This window comes from Ochotona princeps, chromosome 24 (assembly GCF_030435755.1).
Source record: "Ochotona princeps isolate mOchPri1 chromosome 24, mOchPri1.hap1, whole genome shotgun sequence".
Taxonomy (NCBI): domain Eukaryota; kingdom Metazoa; phylum Chordata; class Mammalia; order Lagomorpha; family Ochotonidae; genus Ochotona; species Ochotona princeps.
This window is the reverse complement of record NC_080855.1, coordinates 11,374,542-11,396,022: the sequence shown is the minus strand read 5'-3', so window position 1 is coordinate 11,396,022 and position 21,481 is coordinate 11,374,542. Positions and strand designations below refer to the sequence as shown.

The following is a 21,481-nucleotide window of genomic DNA, read 5'->3' as shown; positions in this document are numbered from 1 at the left end:
TTATTTTCAGATACTTGTAGGCTATTTATTTTTCTGAGAGTAATATTCATATTCTTTGTCATTAGTTAGTCTACATGTCTACTCATCCACTCATTCATCCATCCTCTGTATGACCTGTTCTTGGTCATCCCTAAGACACGGTTCACAAAGACTTGTGAAGGTGAGACGAATCTCTTTGTGTTTAACCATTGTTATAATGATTCCTGTGACTCTGAGTCAAAAAGAGGGAAAAATGGGCTTACAGGACAAAATTTTCAGTGCCAGAATTTCAAGTTTGGTCCCTAACTCTTCTACTTACTAGTGTTAGTATTTCTGGGGGAAAAAAATCATCTCACTCCTCCCTCCTGAGAAATGGGAATAACCAGCCTCACAGAGCAGCTATGAATATTCAGCCCTATCATGTATGTCTGCGGCTTAATAATAACATACAGCGCATTACACTCAAAGTACAGTGTGAGGGCTGACACTGTAGCACACCGAGTTAGACCACATCCTATCTGAGCTTCCCAGTGGCTCCACCTGCAATCCAGATCTCTGCTAATGCTTCTGGGAAAGTGTGAGAAAATAGCCCAAGTCCCCGGGCCACTGTCACCCACACGGGAAACCCAAGAGAGCTTCTGGCTTTGGCCTAGCCAGCACTGGTTGCTGCAGCCACTTAGGAAGTCAACTAAAGAATGGCAGGGCTCTCTCTCCTCCTCCTCAGCCTCCATTATTAAACTATATTGGTAATTATTTTCTTATAAAAATACAGTATCAGTGAGAACAATAATATGGTATAATCCTACATGGTTAGCTTTTACCTAACCCTTGACAGTAAGATTGCTTTATCAGCAGAATCTGAGGCCAGAACCACCCAAAATGTAACCTCTGCATTTCAGGCTCCCCGGGGGACTCGGGCAAACTTCATATCCTTGACAACATACTCTCTTAAACAGCCCACGGAGTTTATCACGCATCATCGCTATTTCTAAAACCAGATTTACACCAAGATGAGAAAATATGTTACAGACCTATTCCACTAGATACGGAACTAAAATAGCTGTTATACATGTAATTTTCCATTCTTTCTTTAGTCAGTTAAGCAATATATTACACACATTGTACATATGTGTATATATACATATATATGTATGTATGTATTATTATACATACATACACATATACATATATCAGAAACACATAAACTTTAGAAATGGCTACTAACAGCCAATACGCCAATATCGACAGAACCTTTCTGGATGTCAGCCCTATGTTTTTATTTCCATTTATGTTACCATTGAACAACAAGCTATGGTTTCATGCTAAACCATTTCCAGAACCAACATTTAGCACAAGCGTTCCACAAAAGCCAATTTGATGTGCTGTAGTTAGAGGGACAATTGACAATAATGGATCCGGCATCAGCCTTCTGACAGTTCTGAAATGGGATTTGCTCCTTGCTTTCTTGATTCAACTGTGAGCTCACTGGACCTGAAACACACAGGAAGAGCGGTAATGGCCCCCACTTCCCGTGTAGTTTTTAGGCTCTCCCTGAGGTTGGGGAGGGGAAGGCTTGCACTTTCAGGATTAAAAACAAAACAAACCAAACCTGTGCCTCGTTCTTGGGTAGAAGGAAACCCATGCTGTGTGGTGAGGCGAAGACCTCCCACCTTTCCCAGGGCAGAGCACACCTGGCTGACACCCTGTACTCAGACGCAAGTAACAGGCACTTTCAGAGAAGGTTCAGAAGACCGCTGGCCTGGAACTGTCCTTGGCCAGACCTGAACTTCCCCCTGCCCAGAGCTTGTGTTCAAGATGTTTCCCTTGAAAGCAAAGATCCACAGGCATACCCTTGGAACTTTAAAAAACACAGATGAGCCCAACAACTTACTCATTTCAACCAACTAGAGTTCCCTTGGGGCTTGCTCTTGCTATCCTGGATATTTGTATACATATATACATATATATTTAACTGCATCCCTTTAAGATTTTCTCTTTCTTATAAAGAGGAATAAAATCTGTCAAACTGGCTTTTCTATTTAAAAGTTGACTTGAGTTGTTCTCCTTTTGACAGAAACTCAACAGACCACAAGACAGCCATAGTCTTACCCAAAGCCCAGAAATGGGAAGACAGAATGGAACTGACACACCCACATCTACCTCTGGCCTAGACCACCCAGGGCACCCTAGCAGCAAGAGCTAAGCTTCTTTCATTTTTTTCTGTTTTTAAAAGATTTATTTTATTTTTATTGCAAAGTCAGAAACACAGAGAGGAAGATCTTTCATCCATTGATTCATTCCTCAAGAGGTTTCAACAGCTGGAGCTGAGCCTACCCAAAGCCAGGAGCCACAAGCTTCTTCCAGGTCTCCCACGTGGGTGCAGGGTCCCAAGACTTTGGGCCGTCCTCAACTGCTTTCCCAGGCCACAAGCAGGGAGCTGGATGGGAAGCAGGGCAGCCAGGATTAGAACCAGCGCCCATATAAGATCCTGGCACATGCAAGGCAAGGACTTTAGCCGCTAGGCTACCACACAGGGTCCAGAGCTGCTTCTTAAACACCCCTGAGAAGATCCAGTCAGTGACTTCTATTTTTTTTTTTTGAGGTTTTTATTTTTATTGGAAACTCTGAAATACAAAGAGGAGAGAGAGAGAGAGAGAGAGAGAGGGGAAGATCTTTCATCCATTGATTCACTCCCTAAGTGGCTGCAATAGCCGGAGCTGAACTGATCTGAAGCTAGGAGCTTCTTCCGGGTCTCCCAAGCTGGTGCAGAGTCCCAAAGCTTTGGGCCGTCCTTGACTGCCTTCCCAGGACACAAGCAAGGAGCTGCATGGGAAGCGGGGCGGCCAGGACCGGCACCCATATGGGATCCTGGTGCGTGCAAGGTGAGGACTGTAGCCACTAAGCTACCATGCCAGGCCCAGTGACTGCTATTTTTCTAACAACATGATTTAAAAGAGCATAAAATGGAGATCACTCATTCTATCAAATTTTTCTGAACATGAAGGCTTTCTTGTGATGGCTTTGGTGGCTGCCAGAGGCCACAAAGAAGAGAATGCTCATATCCTCCTGACCCCAGAGAAGGGCACCCTGGGGAGTAAAGGGTGAAAAATAGGCAGGAGGTGTATAATCTCACAGCTGAGGTGGCTGCATCCAGCATTCGAGTGCCTGGGTTGGACTCTCAGTTCTCCCGCAGAACCTAGCACACAGAACTGGTAGTTTGAGTAGTTGAGTCCCCACCATTTGTAGGAGAAACCTTGAACATGCCAGGGGGTTAGGAGGTCTTTTCTCATCTCTTTTCCTTGATTGCTCTCTCACTTTCTCTCATACTTGAATAAAAAGAAAAAAAAAATCTAAGTATGGGTAGTACTGATTTTCACTTGTTTTAACAAACTATTTAGTTCACTTCATTATTTTAGTTTTAACTGGTGCATAAAAATGCATGTCTTTTTAGGCACTGTGGCAATAGTAGGCTAAGACTCTATCCGCAGTACAGGTATCCCACCCAGCACTGGTTCTAGTCCTCATTGCTCCACTTCAAATATGGCTCCCTCTTTATGGCCTGGCAAAGCAGCAGAGGATGGCTCAAGTCCTGAGCCCTCATACTCCAGTGGGAGACCCAGAAGAAGCTCCTATCTGGCTCTGGCCATCAAAGCATTTGGGATGTGAAGAGGAGGATGTAGGATCTCTTTCTCCCTGTAACTCTTTCAAATAAAAATAATTTTTAAAAATGCATATATTTTGGGGGCCATATGATATTTCATTCCATATATACATAATCAACCATTCTTTTTTTTTAAAGATTTATTTTTATTACAGTCAGATATACAGAGAGGAGGAGAGACAGAGAGGAAGATCTTCCGTCCGATGTTTCACTCCCCAAGTGAGACGCAACGGGCCAGTGCGTGCCGATCCGAAGCTGAGAACCAGGAACCTCCTCCAGGTCTCCCACGCGGGTGCAGCGTCCCAAAGCTTTGGGCCGTCCTTGACTGCTTTCCCAGGCCACAAGCAGGGAGCTGGATGGGAAGTGGAGCTGCCGGGATTAGAACCAGTGCCCATATGGGATCCCGGGGCTTTCAAGGCGAGGACTTTAGCCGCTAGGCCACGCCGCCGGGCCCATTATCAACCATTCTTAAATGGAATTTAAAACGTCTTTCATTTACAAAACCAGAGCGAAGGTGTTCTGAAACATTTCTGTTGTTGAGCACCGAGAAGCTTGAATTAGGATCATGGGAAGTGGGCAGACCGGCAGACTGGCAGACCGACCGGTGTGGTCAGCCGCTTGAAAGTTTCGAAGCATCGCCCTACACCTCACATCTGAATCCTCTGCGTCAACAGCAAGCAACAACGGCGCTCACTTCCTCGTCGTGTGCTTTGAATTCATCAATATTTGAAAGCATTTACAACAATGCTTGGGAGATATGAAACACTGTAAAAGTGTTCAAATAAACCTGTGTGCCAAATCTTTAAAGACAGAAGACCATGCTGTTTGAATACCAAAACATTCTTAGAATCGCTGTTGCATGATTCACTGAATGATGTTGTATTTCTCTCCTGGTGAACCCCAACATCAAGGAGAGAAACTCCATTTCCTGGCACTTGCTGGACATACACTGAGTAAATCCTGGGGAGAGAAGCACTTAAATTGTGAAGGCCCATATCATATTTATGAGGAAATTCGTTCAAAGCAAGCAGCTGTACCAGTTTTAACGTTGGACTGTAAGGAAATAAGGATGTCCTCCTTTTGCATGATAATCCTATTCACAGCATTCAATCAGAGATTTTCAAAATTTAGTCTGAAATTGATCATCCTTATTCTCCCTCTTGGAAAAATAAATCAGGAAGAGGCATAAATTTAAGGAAACCACAGAGTTACAGGTTACATTAATTTTGGTGTAAAACATTTTTGAGAATCATGCACAGCTTTGTTTCCAACATCTGCATCTCCCATGAGCTTCTGAAGAGTCCTGCTGGTGGCCACGTTGTCCCTGGTGTTGCTTACAGCACCAGTACTCACTACAGTTACAAGGAAAGCATTCCTTGGGTCTGATTTTTATGTGTTGAGGGTGGGGAGGGTGTCTGTCCTGTGTATAAAATGTTTAGCAACATTTCCCATCCCTACCAACCAGATGCCAGTAGCAACTCCTGCTAACTTGTGACAGCCCAGAATGTCCAAACGATGTCACTACGTGTTGTTTTGTTAGGCAGAAAAATATTCCTAGTTGAGAGAACTAAAAGCCACGAGCATCTGCTAAGTTTGATTCCCTGTAACTTTCTTTTTAAAAGGCATTTATTTGCATATGCATTTGAAGGGGAGTGATGAAGAAGTAGAGCCTTCATCCACTGGTTCACTGTCCAAGAGCCTACAACAGCCAGGGCTGCGTTAGGATAAAGCCAGGACCAGAATCTCCATCTGAGTCTCCCACACGGGTGGCACAGGTCCAAACACTTACGTTGTCAAAGGCTACTTTCCCAGGGACATCTGCAGGAAGCTCGATTGGAAACAGAGCAGCCACAGAGCTCCAACAGGGAATGCTGGTGTTAGAAGTAGAGGCCGAATGTACTGTACCATAATGCCAGCCCTTGATTTTGTGTTTTTAACAAATCAGCATATGTCAGTGGTAGCTTTGAATTTTGGAATCTGAAAGATTTGGACATAATTGCTTTTCCCAGCTACAGGAGACCATAAAGATTACTTCACCATATCTAAATGAGCCACCACAATACAAACCTTGCAGGCTATAGACAGAATCGGAGGATGTACGTTGAAGTTTCTAGTTCAGAGCTACACACAACTAGGAAGAAGTTGGGCAGAAAGCAGCATTGTACTGTGGTTACTCCTTGTGTTTATAACAGAAGTGAGACGGCACTATGTACACAATCAAAGCTCCAGAGACAAAACCGACAGGTTCCTTCTCATTAGCAGGTGAGCTGCTGGTTTCTGCGCAAGCTGAGGTTTCACTTAAACCACAGCAAGGTTTCAGCAGGAGGGGAGCAGATGCAGAGGGAGGACTCTGGCCCAACACAGAAGAAAGCAGGCAAGGATGAGCTAGTGCCCCTCAGGTCTCCTCCTGGCACAGCGTGTTTGCTGTCCCGTGTTTGGGACAAGCTTAGCTCCATGACGTGTCTGCTCTGTCTGCACTGGGTTCAAATTGTGGGTAATTAACACTGGGGGAACAGACCTCTTCGTGTGTGTGTGTGTGTGTATCTACATTTTGAGGAGTCAAGGTAAGTCAAGCCAGGTCAGACTGAGCCAACGAAACATAAGCTTCAGACCATGAGGCATGGCTATTGTTGACCACCAATTACTGCATGTACAAAACAGCCTATTGCAAACAACACCGAGCTTTGGCAGGGTACATGAGCATAATCCCAGAATTCTAGACCTCACCTGCATTGAGAGAAAAAGTAATAAGCATGCCCCCAACTCATTGCATAAGAAAGAGAGAGAGAAAAAAAAAAAAAAACACATCTCCCTGGCATCACAGGAAGCTGGATGCAGTCTTGGTGCTAGAATTCTATCAGCTGCCGAAAAGCCTGTCCTGGCTTCAGAACACTGCCAATAGCCGGGAGACCATTCAACATTGATAATTGTTAAGGAACTCACCGCCACTCTTCTTCCCTTTCCTTTAAATTCCACTGAAATAATTGTTTTTTTACAAGGACTTTCAAATACAAAATTGTCACGAACATCCAATTGATGCTATTTACGTGTGCGACATCAAAGGATCCCGACATCATAAGCAAATGAAACGGGGGCCTCCATCACCCTATAGGTTACGCAAGCACCCATCCAGAAAGAACTCTTTGAAATCTTTATGGAGCAGGAAAAATTGGAAGCATATTAATCTAGCTAGTGAAATTGGGCTTTTTGTCATTTTTAATTGCTTGAATTCATAACCTAGTTTTGCTGAATCAAAAAGGAGTCGCTACAGCTGACACAAGCTGTTTTGGCCTTGTGGGCTCGGGCACAAGCACACAGAAAACCCCACAACTTCTCACATAAGCTTGATTCTTACTTATTAAAAGGACCCTGAAAACTAGTTGCAACATTACATAGTTACTGAATAATTGAATCGACAATGGCCTCCAGGAGAACCACCAAGTGGGATGTGCTGACTAGGGCAGACTCATCTCCCCCCTGTGGAGGTGTGAACCCCAAGCCCGCAGGGCCACTCTTGTTTTCTATGATGGAATTCAAATACACTGAGACGCACAATTGCAGAATTCTTCCTTCTCTGATTGGTTTGCTTCTGTTTACTACCGTCCATAACACACTAATGCTTAGCCATACATGAGAATGAAGGGAAGCCAACAGAAAGATGAAAGCATTTGCCCACCAACACAAATGAAGAGCCTGTCACATTAAGAGGTTTTTCTGACCTATGACCTAACGGAATACAACATGCAAAAAAAAATTTGAAGGACACTTAGTTTTCTTCTGTATACATTTTCTCACACTGCTCTGTCATTTAACTGATTATCATGTAATACGTGCGCATCTTAATGGGCTGCTGTGCAAAGTTTCAACACACACTGTATGTTTATGCTTGCTGGAAAATCAACATGAGACGGAGATTAAAGTCCCTCAGAAAAGACCACTATTCTAATTCCAGGAAGATTACTGCCAGAGAACTTAATCCAGTCTCCTCTTGTGATAACTTTGAAACTAATGCACCTGAATTTTTTTTAAATAAAAGCTTAGAAATAAAGTCAAATCAAAGTTTACTCATAGTAGTTGCATTATTCCCTGATAAATTTTCTACCTCTCTGAGATCACCTTTCATTTCTGTAGTATTTTAACTGTGCTCAAAACCTCATTTAAAATTATAAACGTATGAAGAAAACAAGACTGAATTTATCTTTCTCTAGACATTAGAATATTTTTTTAGTTCCAGATGAACTCATCCATCCAGGTTCTCCACTGTTAGATGGAGGACAATGAATGCATAAAGTTTGCTTCTGAAACATGATGACACACCCACTTATGTGAATAACATGCGATAAATGGCACATTGTCAAAGCCTGGAAAGCTATCGAGGCAGGTAACTGCAAAACCGTCCTTTACCTAAGAGGACTTTCAACTTTTCTGTCTAACCTTCATGGGAAGAAAGAAAAATAAAAGCAGGAAATGATTACCTGGTGCTCTGAGAGTCGAGAGAAGCACAATCAGGAAGAAAGACGCAGCTGTTATTTTTGTTATCTGTAAGAAGGCCAAGCGTACATCCATACCCATGGCTACTTCCACAACATGCAACTACACAGAGGAAAATGAACGCAGGCTCCAACCAGGCAACCGGTCACGGAGGGAAACAGAAGTTTGAGGGACTGGAGCACAATTAATGCCAAAACACACTTACCCCACTTAAGTCATGAGGGACACACAGCTGTTTGGTATAAACCTGTTCCTTGGTAGGGACAGACAAAAGAACCAGCTCTTTGTCACGTAGATAAAACATTTTCCAAGGGCTGATTTGCTTGGTTAAAAGCAAAGGACACGAAAAGTTTGCATATTTCTTCTTTGAAAGAGTATAGTAAACTTGTCTCAGACTAAAGAACTCTTGCAAGTGCAAAGAGAATTAAAAAAAAAAAAAAAAAAAAAAAAACAGGCTCCAATCATTTTTCAGGCAAGTGAACAATCACCAAACTGATAACTATGTAAAACACCTGGAAACCCTCTGATGGGAACTAAGGAAAACCAAGATGGCCATCGACAAGCCCCAGCTGAAGAGAGGATGAGACAGGGGAGTGTGAAGAGTGGGAACTCCCCCCCTCCAAGACCTTCCCACCCTTCAGACATTTGTCTCCCTGTGACCACTGAGGGTTCCTAATAGAGCCAGGCACCCCCAATGTGGGCAACGAAGGTGGGAAAAGCCACTCTCATGGGAAGATCACCAAGGTAGCCAGCTCTTCCTGAGCATGAATGGTCTACCCTTCTGTCCTGGAGAACAACTCCCTCCAGATGTCACCCCAGCCAACCCCAGAGGCCAGCTATGCCACCGGCCACATTTTGACTCACACACCTTTGGCTCTTTCCCAGGCTCCAATCAGATGGCCAAAAACAGGGAACACTGTGGAGTTTTTGGAGTCTTAAACCGCACAACTGGCTCCCCAGCTACCCAAACAGAGCGGATGGCACAATCATTTTTTACTTCTCCATTAGACATGCCATTCACTTTTGCGCCACCAACGGGCAAGTGATGAGATTTCTCAAGATGCTCAGAAAGTGACTCTCCAGCCCAGCATCCAGCAATGGACATTTACTGACATGGCGGGGCCTGCAAAACTTCGAGATGAGATTCCTGCTCTCCCACACCCTCCCCACACACACAGCCACCACCACGGGTACCTCTGAAGTAGAAAGCGGTGAGATGCAGCTCCAGTGTCAACCCAAAGAAAGAAAACCCTGCATTTCTCTGCCATCTGCAAACCATGACCGGAAGGCCAGGCTGACACAGAGACTTCCAGGTGGTCCCTTCGTGCCTGGGGAATGTCTGCTGGATCCCCGGACTATTTCGAAATGCACAGCGCTGAATTCTATCGCTCTGCAAGGTGATATACACACACACATGCACACACAACATGCATACCATCAGCTGTCACAAGAACGGCACCTGTCATCCTATGTATTAAAGCGTTTCAGGGCTTACTTCTCAAGAAAGAGCTTGGATTCCATAGTCTGCACTCCTCCAGCCTTTTCTTCCCCGGGAAGCAAGGAAAGCAGTAAAGCCCGGGAGCGTGGCGCACGCAGCTGTGGACCTGTTTACATGGACGTGCCCCACACACGCACACACGCGTGCACCTGCCGGCCGGAACCTGCGCCAACTTTGCGAGCGCCTGGCCTGGTCTTTCATGCAAATCCACGCCCAGCCTCTGGGGAATGTTCTATCAGCTCTTCATAAAAGCCACCACTACCAGCACCTCCCCCGCTTTCGTCCCCAGGAATAAAGTTAAAAGGAGCCCACGCACAATTAGCCAGGAAGTTGCCCGCTAACTTCCAGTCGGTCAAGAAAATCGATCCGAATCGGGGCTCCCTCCTTACACACCCCTCGCCCTCGCCAGGGGCCCCAGTGCGCGCTCCAAGGCAGCGTGTGAGCTCCCCGGGCCGAGCTTACATACCGTGGCCCACTCACACACCGCACACGCGGCCGCATCGTTCCATCGCCGCCTTGGGGCTCCTGGATGCCGAGTCCCTGTGCGAATCAGCAGCCCCCGGAGGCGCACACGCCGCCGCCGCGGCCGCCACCTTCCGCGCGCGAACGTTGGACAGCAGCTGACGGCGGCTCCTCTGCCACAGGCAGCCCCACATGTCAATTCGCATACTCCTCCCCCTGTCGCCCGCCCCCGTCCCCCCGCCCCGCAGCCCCCTCCTGGGAAGCCTCTGCGGACGCCGCCCCGCTCCGCGTCCCCTGGGTAGTGCAGGTGGAGCTTCCCTCGATTGCCTTACCTGAAGGGCATCTCCCACGACTGCAATTAGCTGCCAGGATTTCATTGCCGGCTGCAGAGTGCCTCCTTGTTTGCTCGCGGGAGAAGTCCGGGGCCACCACGAACGGACGTCCACGTGCGAGCAATGCAAATGACTCCAGCCGCGCGCGCCTCGCTCGGATCCGCCGGGCACGGCCGCGCCAGGTGCAGAGCGCTCCGGGCGCGCGGGCGCGAGAGCGAGCAGCCAGGGGAGCGTGGAGGCAAGTCCCGGGCGCACACAAAGGGGAGGCCACGACCAGGCCCGCCCTGGGGCCCTGGGGCCCTGGGGCCCTGCTTCCCGCACTCGCTGGGCCTCGGGCAGAGCCAAAAAACGCTGTCCCAATTGGAAGCCCGCGGTGTTCGGCAAACTCTAGCGGTTAGGGGAAGGCGGTGGACGCCCGGGCTGCGTGGGTCCCGCCCCCGCGCTTCACTGAGTACTTGGCAGAGTAGCGAGCGAGCTGCCGGCACTGTCTCTCTCGCTGTCCCTTGCTCTCCCTCGCTCTCGCACGTGTCCCTTCTCTCGTTCTTCCAAGCATTAAATACATACCACATGACAGAATAGGGCACCTTGCAGGGTCCCCTGAGTCCTCACTTGACAAGCAATTTCTTCTCACGAGCAATGAATTGTCTACAGGCGGGACATAAGCACTTTCAATTACTCACGCTCCTCCTGCATTATTCAGCGCGTCAACGGGACCCTAAAGCGCAGCTTCCAAAGCAGCGCCAGCGGGAGAACGCGTCGCCCTGCGTCCAGTACCCAGCACCGCAGATCCGTCTGGACGCCAGCAATTCCCTCTAAGAGACAGGTGTGTTCCATTGAGGTGTCTGAGCTATGAAGTCTCGCACAACGAAATCCACGAGGTGCGTCTCTGATTGCAGGCAGGAAAATGTCTGTGCACTGCTCAACTTGGAAGGATCGCCTTTGTAAATGAATATACCTTAAGACAGCAGCGTCAAGCCTTCCCGCTTTCCAACAGGGTCCTCACAGACCTGTCTTTTGGTGGCGGTTGTTAAACAGCAGTGGTTATCTATTGGAATCTGCAGCCAGCGATGTTCACCCTGCCCAGTATCCAGCTGAACAAACACAAGTAGCTTCTCAAGCGGTTAGCACCTCCGCGTGTGGCAAGCAGGTGAAATCTTGTCTTGCACGTTTATATTTTAAAGAAATGTGTAGTGTGTGTGTTTAAAAAAGATTTGTATATTTATTTGAAAGAAGTACAAGAGTGCAGAGACAGAGGTCTTCCATCTGTTGTTTCCCTTCCCAATTGGCCACAACAGCCAAGTCTGGGCCAGGCCAGAGCTAGCAGCCAGGAATTTCTGTATCCTTGCGATATGCGGGTGTCACAGGTGGCGGCAGCTTAGCTCACTATGTCACAGCGTCTCTAGTCTGGCATGCAGGACAGCACCACCATCACCCCCTCTCTCTGTTCTTCCCAGGTGCCATGGGAGTCATCATTTTACTCTAAACTTCTCCATCGCAACCCTCCAGTTCTCTTCAGTTCGAGTATTACTTGTGGTAGGGACCATGCAATGGACTTCGTCTGGCTCACAGCCACACGTCAGGAGAGCCAGTGAAGCATATGGAAGCACCTTCTTTTTTTCCTCTTAAATAATAAGCAAAAACTGAAAAGAAAAAAAATGGCCTTGCTTCTTCATGCACTTATCAGTTAAATAAGAAGAATCTAAACGAGTGTGTGTGGGCATATACACCTCCATCCTGTATTGCACAAACAATGAAATATTCCTTGCATCCTGTGGCATCTGGCTGGATAGCTTTTAGTCAAGGGCCTTGTGCACAACTGATTAGGATTTAATATATTAGCAAGCAAATTTAAAAATGCTAATAAATCTTTCAAATATTTGTTTTACATTTATTACAGCTCCCCATCCAGAAGGACGGATCCCAGGTTTTTGTGAAACGTGCCAAGGCCATACGCAGGCGTCATCCATCTTGGTCACAGCAGCAGCAGCTTGAGGAGGGCTTCTCCTGTCCCATCCATCAGCTACGATTTTAATATGGCTTTAATAAAGTGTTGGACTTGTTCCTGTGGACTCAGGAGGAAAAGGGAGTAGGTTTCTCTCTGTCTACCTTTCTTGGGTGCAGTGGTATTTGAGTAGCTTAAGCAAGCAGTAGGGACAACTTTATTTCACGAGGATAACACACAGTGCTCAGTATATCACACTGTCTGGTTATTATTATCCTTTTACAGTGAACTTCTAAAGTTAACTTGCATCACTCCTCAGACACATTATCTCCCCTACCCCCACCCTCAGCAGCATCCGTCCAGTAACACAGGCAGAAAAGTATTTAGAGTTTTTGCCTAAGTGGAATCCTCTTGGCAATTATACAGATTCACAAACATACAGAATTACTATTATCACAGTACAGACCAGTATCCCCAGTGGGATAATTAGATCCACAAATCAGTTCACAAAAACAAGGTTATTCAAAATGATTTATGCAGTAGGGGATTGGTGGGGTAGCCGCTGGAGAAAGCCAACCCTAATTTCAGCTCTGCCGTCTCCATGTTCTCTGGCACATATGGCCATTTAATCTCAGAAGGTGACAACCTTGGCAGGTGTTGCCAGGCCTGGTTATTGATATAAATTGCCATTCTTATGTGTAAGTGGCACAGCAAAGAGTTAAAGCAGCTTCTATGTTACTCAAAGACAAATAAGGGCATACACATACATCTGTAGCCACGAGACATGGCACAGAGAAAAGGGCTGTTTCCCAGCTCCCAGTCCAGCAGGTGGACAACAGTGGGTAGCATCCTCCCAGGTCAAAAGTCAGGGAAGAGTCACCCACTGTCAACACAAATTGAGACTGACATCGGGAAGCTGAATGGTTGGTGTCTGTGGAAGTGCAAAATGTTCACACTCGTTGACAGAGCAATTCACATCTGACATGTGAGCTGACAACACCTGCACACACGGTACGTCCCTAGCTACAATGCGTACCACTGATTTTAACAGGGGAAAGGTGGCAAGCAAACTAAATTCATATTGGGCATAATATAATACATCCCACAACAGAATACTATACAGCAGTGAAAAGGGCTGACCATGTGAATCAGCTGATGTAGAATCATAGATCTGGAGGTAAAGATTTGTGCTATAGTAAAAACTACATCCACCACGGTGCTAAATAATGTCCACAGGAACTGGACTAAAAGGATGATTTCATTATGGCATGAAATGAAACTGAACGATTGAGGGTTCTTCCAAAGGTTCGTGAAACCTCACTTGGGGATAAAACCACGCACGGATTTCATGATGTTTGCAAAGTGAATAATGTCACCATCGCAGGTTCTTTGGACTTGCTGGAGTTCCCTCAAACACAGGCTGCTCTGTAAAAAATAACTACTGAGATGAAAATGCAAGTCTTGGAGGTCTTGGGTTGTATGGTATCATTTACAAAACATGCCAATGAAATAGCGTTGGTCTAGCTGCCACGTTCCCTTAGCAGAGTGTCTGGCTGCAGTGCTGGCCATCCTGCATGTCTGACCCAGCTTCCTCTAGTGAGCCCAGCTCCTTGCTCCTACAGGACAGACCCCGATGGAGTCCTTCTCTGTCTCCTAGCTTCAACCAGGCCTAACCCAGGCCGAAGGGTGGGGGAATGTGAGGAAATAGCAGATGGAAGACCTCTCTCCTTCTCCCTCTTTCTCTGCCTTTCAAAAACAAAAAAGGTCTTTAAAGTACAGCAAAAATAATACAAGTTTTTCTGTAGCTCCTGGCTACTTGTGAGTGCATGAGTGGAAAAGGGGCCAGGTCAGAGGCTCTCCACCTGCAACCCAGGGGTCAAACTCAGCCTTCAAACACAAATGGATGGTATATTTTTTAAAATTACAAATGCATTTATTGGAAAAGCAAAGTTAGAGAGAGAGGAATAGACAAGATCGGGCGTGTTCAGGGTGGTATGGCCATAGACGAGAGAGATGAATAGAAACAGGAAGAGAAAGAGACAGAAACAGAGTGGAGAAGAGGGATTACATTTGTCAACATGTGAGTCCTGAATCCAGTCCTGCGCATCCCGTGGCACGGCTCCCTGCTCACGCACTTGCCACCCACGGGAGAGACCCAGAAAGTGTTCCTGGCTCATGGCTCTGGCCTGGCCCATCTCTAATTATTGTGGTCATTTGGGAAGTGAATCAGCAGAAAGAAGATCTCGTTGTCTCTCTGTGTGTCACTCTGCCTTTCAAATGAACTAATTAATTAATTAATTGGTCTTAAAATAAAACAGCTCTCCCTGAGTGACACTCTATCGCAGCACAGCCACAGGGATGCGGATACGCCTGTCTGCAGGTAGAGTTGCCTCCATCCTGCGGCTGTAGAGTTCTCTCAGCAGAGGTCAAAGAAGCCACTGTCCCTTTGATCCTTTCCTGTCTAGCCCTGAATAAGAAAAGTTTACATGCTCAAAAGTTTAAAACACCATCATCAGGCATTCGACTTATTTTTTAAAGTGTGTCTATAAAATCTCTATCAAATGCATGCTTTGCTTTGAGTGTAGAAGGTATGCGCACAGCATCTATTTGAAAGCATCAGGTAAGGATGCTAACAATGCTCAGATTCCATATCAGAGGGGCTGCATTCAATTCCTGGCCCCAGCTCTTGCTGCCAATGCTGACCCTGGGAAAGGGCCGTTCCCTGCCACACAGGTGGGAGACCTGGACTGAATTCACTGCTCCCCACTGCAGCCTAACTTCATCCTGTGGAGTGCAGGCATTTAGAGACAGCAGTTGTCTCTGTCCATCTTTCCCTCTCTATGTCTGCTTTCCTGACTTTTGAAGTGAGTGTGTATGTGTTTGTGTGTATCGTGGGGTAGCTACATACTTACACACACACACACACACACACACACACACACACACACACACACACCTGGAAGACATCCTTCAAACTGGGTAGTCTTCATTGGCAGAAATACAAGTGTTCGCTATTTTCTTCTTTGCTTTTTCCCTTGTATTCACTGATTTTCAAAATGGATGCAAATGTAAGAACAGAGCAGAAAGTCCAGGTTATGTGGGAACTTATGACTGCCACTGGGTCAATATCCTTTTCCTCACCTAGATCGCCTTTTCTCCCCAAACACTGGGTGATAAAACTCTCTGAAGGAAAACACCATGGTTTGGTTTAAACCCTCCTAAGAATTTTGGAAAACTAGCATCTAATTGCTTCTTCACAGGAAAAAAAACGGCTAAGCCTCAGTGCACTAAAGATTTTTATAAAAATCAATCTTATCCTTGAAGTAAAATGCGACATAGATTATGCCTTCTGCTAGAAGTTATGGTAATGACCCACTGAGATATGGCTCACAATACAGTAATACTGCTTCTTTACCAGTTTGAAAATATTTTCCCTAGGAAAAACAGAAAGCAGGCTCGATTTGAAAAACAAAATGAAATTACATAGCAGCCACAGCGGAACTTCACAGGATTAGAACAGTGGTACCTAATGACTGTCTTTGTCCTTACATCTGATAATTCAGTTGCGTTAAGAAAGGTGAGCTTAATGAAGCATACTGAGATTGGAGAGCATGCAACGTACGGAGTGCTGGCTGTGGTTCTATTCCTGGATGGATCCCATCAACTCTGCCTTGGTCCCTGGTAAACGACCATATTTCCTGAGATCCAAATGTATAAATCACATTGGGCATATGTCCAAAGCATTCTCTACAGAAGGGTTCACTTTACATTTTTTAACAGGGCCCTCCTTAATGATGCTTAGCTGACCTTCTTCAGGCCATCAGCAAAATCATGGCCACTGAGCATCCCTGCCCTGCTAATGCCACAGCAGGTCTACACAACCTCTTCCTCGCAAATCACGCACCAGAGAGTCATGTTATTCTGGCATCACAACAGTGTTATTTAAACCACATCTTATAACCATATAACCAATGAACAGTTGCTGTGGAAAGTTTAGAAAGTTTGGCAAAACAAAGGAAAAGTCACTGATTACTAACTCACTAAAAGACAGCTACATGTGCTATTTTACCGCTAACCCATCCAAGTCAGACAGTTTATTTTGCAGAAGCAACTAAAAAGAATAAAATAAAAACACAGGCACACAACTGACATTTTATCATAAACTATCTGATAATCTTTTTATTTTTGAAATAGATTTTGAACATTATATGCTGGAGCAATAACAGAAAATGTAACAGTGGGGCGTTGTTGTGGCACCATGGGTAAAGCAGCCATCTATGGTGGTACTGACATCCCCGTGAGTGTGGTTCAAGTCCCAGCTGCTCCACTTGTGATTCAAGTCCCTGCTTATGCTCCTAGGAAAGCAGCAGAAGATAAGCTAAGAGCTTGGGCCCCTGACACACACACACGGGTCAAGTGAATGGAATTCCAGGTTCCTAGCTTCAGCCTGGCCCAAGCCTGATCATTGCCACCTTTTATGGAGGTGAGCCAGGGGACAAAAGTCACTGTCTCCCTCTCCTTGTTTCTCTCTCTCTCTTTTCTTCTCTCTTTGTAACTCTGCCTTCCAAATAACATAAATAAACCTTTAAAAACATACAACATCAATAGGTATTCTACCCTGTTGTTACTCAGTTCCATACACTGTAACGACTAGCCTTGTCCATAATGTTATTGACTTGACCTTGTACTTGTTCGCTAATTCAGATAAAACACCTAGATGTCAAACTGGTGCACAAAAAAAGGGTTTTTCTTTTAAATTATTTTTTGTGATAATATAATAGTTTTAAACATCCAATGTGGTTTGTAGATACAATTCTAAGATGGTATTCCCTTCCTCTCTCCCAGAATGCTGCAACCTCCTGAGTTTCGAGACTACACAGAAGCTGTCCCATCTCTGCCAGAGGACTGTGTCTTCCCAAATAACCGTGGTCCTGGCCAGGCTGCCTCTTCCCGTCCACCTGTCCATGTGGCCCACCACACCAGTGCACCCCGAATTAACAGAGAAAAAGCTCCAACACAGGAGACAAAGGCGTTAATGGGGAACAATTTAAATCTAAGCTTATTTAACCTAAGTGGCCAGTCGCTGCCCATTTTGTCTTAATTGCCTTTTAAACTAAAATCAATGTTAAATTACCTGAACAATGGCTTCTGCACAATCGGAAGCTGAACATTCTCTAAGTGCCTCCTCAAAGCCTTTCAGCTCTTGTTGGGGGCAAATGACAGCCAAAAGCATCTCTCTAGTTTTGCTATGCTACACACAACTTTGGTTCATGGGATCTAACTAAAGGGTCCTGAAAACACATACTGTGTGAGCTTGGCAATGAGCCGCTCTTGCCATACAGACAGGATTCAAGTGTTCAGGTGGAAATGGAAATAATAGTATTATGATATGTTTAACATGTCCCTTCTTTCCTTCCTCCATACCTCCCTGCCTCGCTTTTCTTCTTCTTTCGTGTCGACAAGAGACTCAGCATACAAATGGACAATGGCCAGGCCATATCCAGAACAGTGACCAATAGCTTATATGAAGTGGCCTAGGAGGGCAGCTGGCTGCCCCCAAGTGGAAACAACTGGAAGTCGGACCACCATCTCTAGCAACTGGCCCAGGACACCACTAAAAAGCCCTTGGAAAGACTGGATCAGGAAACAATCAGGACTTGGCCAATGACTTCCAGCTTCCCCACTCGCAACTGAAGACCAACCAGACAAAGTTAACCTTGCGTGATTCACCGATCCTCCAGAAAGCATCTCTCCTAAGGTAACCGACCTGCCAATTTCTCACACCTCCACTCAGGCACCCTAGAGTGTCTCCTCCCCTGCTTGCCTTTGAGTTTCTGCCAAAACACCAAGTGATGGTGACTGACCGCTTTGCAACAACACAACTCTGAATGGACAGCCTCCTGTTGTTCCCACTTGCCAAGTCCTTAGTTTTTTTCTTCCACAATGCTTATTTATTTTCAGTATTTTTAGTTAAACAAGATAACCAAATCCTAACCCTCCTGAAGTTTACTCTCCAGTGGGGAAGAAAAACAAAAACATGACCCAATGTGTCACTGCTGTGCAGGAAAGCAGCTCTGTGAGGAGACTGGCAGACAGCGGTCCTGGGGGCGTCAGATCAGATTCTGGGTTGGTAGCATTTACTATTACACAGGTTGGTGTTCTGATTTTGCTTTATTCCAAGGCTAACTGAACACACACACATCATCTGATCTGCAGTGTGTTATGCGAAGCAGACACGAATCCTGCCAATGGCGGTTCAAAGTGTGACCCAGTTCATAAATGGCCAGAAATAAAAGTAGACAAGAAGTTAGGACTAGAAAGAATATGTGGGTTAAAAGTTCTGGGAGCCAAGAAATAGGAGGGAATTACATTTCCAGGTATTGTCATGTGTCCTGGGACCTTGGACAGAAGACAGGGAGAGGAACATGCGTTATCACCAGTATCTCAGTGTATTAGTACCAGCCCAGATCTCTCAGGGTTGAAAAGTTACTGGGAGATAGCCCAGAAGACCTCACCATCTTCCTAGTAACAACTATTCCTTGTGTTTCCTAAATAGGAAGATGGATGAAGAGTTTGGAGATCACAAGATCATCAATGAAAGCACTGGCCACTCTTTTCTCCAAACTCCCTCAATGGACAGAGTGTGTCACCCCAAGAAGGAAATAAACAGATGAAGGAAGAGGATCCCAAATTCTGATGACATGATTTGGGTTTGGGAAAGCACAAAATGAGGCAGAAGAATCTCCAAAGACAAAAGAGTACAGTTCCATCAATGTGGCCTCCTAGTTTTCCTCTAGAGACACAGAACATAATTCAGCCGCTTCTCTGGAACATGCCTACCTTAGGGCCACCAGTCACTCTCCCTACTCCGCAACAAAGCTTTTTGGAGAAACTGTGCCTCTGATATGCAGACTGAGACTCCCATCTGGTCAAAGTGAAGGTTCCTCTAGAAATTTAGAGCTTGCAGGAGATGGAGTCTTGAGATTTAAGAAGAGTTAGACTTGGAAGACGGTACGATGAAGTAGCTTGATGATGGCTAAGAGTAGCAGTCTACAGAGCAGCAAGGAGGCAAGAGGGGCAGGGGGAAGAAATGAGAGGAATGAGGGAGACAAAGTGAGATAAAAAGAAACAAGCCCTGTTCCTTGGGCCAGTGTTGGGACACTGCAGGTAAAGCTGCTTCCTGCAACACTGGCATCCCATACAGGCATTGGTTTGTGTCCCAGCTGATCTACTTCCAAATCAGCTCCCTGTCAATGGCATGAAAAGTGTGATGGAAGACAGTCTAAGTGCATGAACCCCTGATACCCACAAGGGAGATCCAGAAGAAGCTGTTGACTCCTGACTTTGTCCAGTGCCTGGCTTTTAAGGACACTTGGGGTAACAAACCAGCATATGGAAGCTCTCTGTCTCTCTATCTGTCTCTAACTTTGGTTTTCGAACAAATTAAAAAAGATTTTTTTAAAGTCTCTTTGGACTCTGAGGAAGCCAGGGAAGAAGAAAGACACTGCCTTGGCCACTGAAATCTTTCTTGGTTCTGCATGCCTTTCCTTCATCTACCTGCTTCTGATGCAACTTGACTTTCTGTAACATCCCAGCCATAGGACGCACCTCTGCTAGTATCTCCAGCCCAGCTGGGACTGCACAGGACATGGTCAGCCTGCAAAGAAGTCCCCAGATCTCTTTATTTGCAGGAAATAAAAATATCCCAGTGCCGGGAAGAACAAATTTCTTCCCTGTGGCTCATGATCTTTCATGAAGCACGCTGGTGTGCCAGGCTGTGAGAAACACGGTCCAAACCCTGAATGCTAAGAGAAATCCCAATTTTCAACAAATCTAGAGGACTGTTTCATGTCCCCAGATGTAACCACGAAAACGTTTTCCTCCCTAAGGATGTTACAGACATCTAATTGATAGATTTATTCTTTTAATAATACGTATTTTTATTAATGACCCCCACAGTATTCCAGAACCCTTTCAGGCCTTGAGATACAAAACAGTGTATTGGAGAATGAAGGCCAGAACAAAGTATTAGAAGGACTGGCATAGTGGTATAGAGGTTAAAGTTGCCATCTACAATGCCATCATTCTACAAGGGCTCTGGTTTGTGTCCTGGTTGCCCCACTTCCAATGCTGCTCCTTGCTAATAGCCTGGGAAAAGCAGTGGAGGATGGCCCAAGTGCCTTCGGCCCTGTCATTCCCGTGGGGGCCCTGAATGAAGCTCTTGGTTCTTGACTTCATTCTGGCTGGCTCAGCTTTGGTCACTACGGCCTTCTGGGGAGTGGACCAGAGAAAGGAAGACCTCCTCCTCCCCGACCCTCCGCAACTCTGACTTTCAACTAAATAAATAATTTTAAAGAACTAAATATTAGAATATAAACTAGTATTGTAATTACTGTAATAAATGATAGAAGAGTTAATCTGTGTGGGGGTCACTTACTCTGCTGCAAGTGCAGGGGGCACATTCCAGAGAATTTAAAAAATGATGCTTGATTTGCATTTTTAAGGACGCACTGAGTGTTTCTCAGCAGAGGAAATGAGGGAAGGAATTCTAGCCAGAGGAAACAGCTCACCCAAGGGTACATAGGTATGCTTGGGCAGGCTAATGGACAGAGATTAGTGAAGACCACCAAGGAATGTGGGCGCCAGGCAGATAACAAAAGACCCTGTGTGACATAAGGAGGAGTTTGAACTTTATTCCTCACTCCCTCAAGTTACTGCTTGGAGAGCGGACCACTGAAAGCAGGGAAACCCATGAGGAGAAGTTTCTATTACACTTCAGCTCCCAAAGTGTGGCGATTTGCACAAAGACGGAGAAGTTGGGATAGAATGGTAAAAAATTAATGTATACCTTACAAATAATATTGCGAGGATGTGCTGAATGCCTAGAAGATAGGCATGTTTGAATTTTAGGTCTTTTTTTTCCCTAAAAAAATGAGGGAAGAAGGAAAAATTTTTTTAAAGAAGCTATTCTAGGGCAACTCCAAGATCTATGTTACAAGTTATTGATCAAATGGAAACACCAGGGACTAGGTTTGGAACATCAGATCAACACATGGGAAAGCTAAGAGTCTCATTTTGGCTTTGTTGAGCTGGGTATGGCAAAAGGAAACTTCAGA

The 21,481-nt window shown here is 45.6% G+C and overlaps 1 protein-coding gene across 12 annotated transcripts in view; it reads right to left on the bottom strand.

Annotated features, from left to right (window-relative positions):
- RBFOX1 (RNA binding fox-1 homolog 1) overlaps positions 1-21,481 on the bottom strand; it is a 1,600,707-nt gene that overhangs the window by 944,325 nt on the left and 634,901 nt on the right. The window contains exon 1 of one of the 12 annotated variants that reach the window (XM_058681060.1): positions 10,096-10,173. The exons of the other annotated variants lie outside the window; for them this stretch is intronic. The gene's annotated coding sequence lies outside the window, so the exon portion shown is untranslated. Of the gene's footprint in view, positions 1-10,095; positions 10,174-21,481 lie in introns of those variants that run through there. 12 annotated transcript variants of the gene reach the window in all.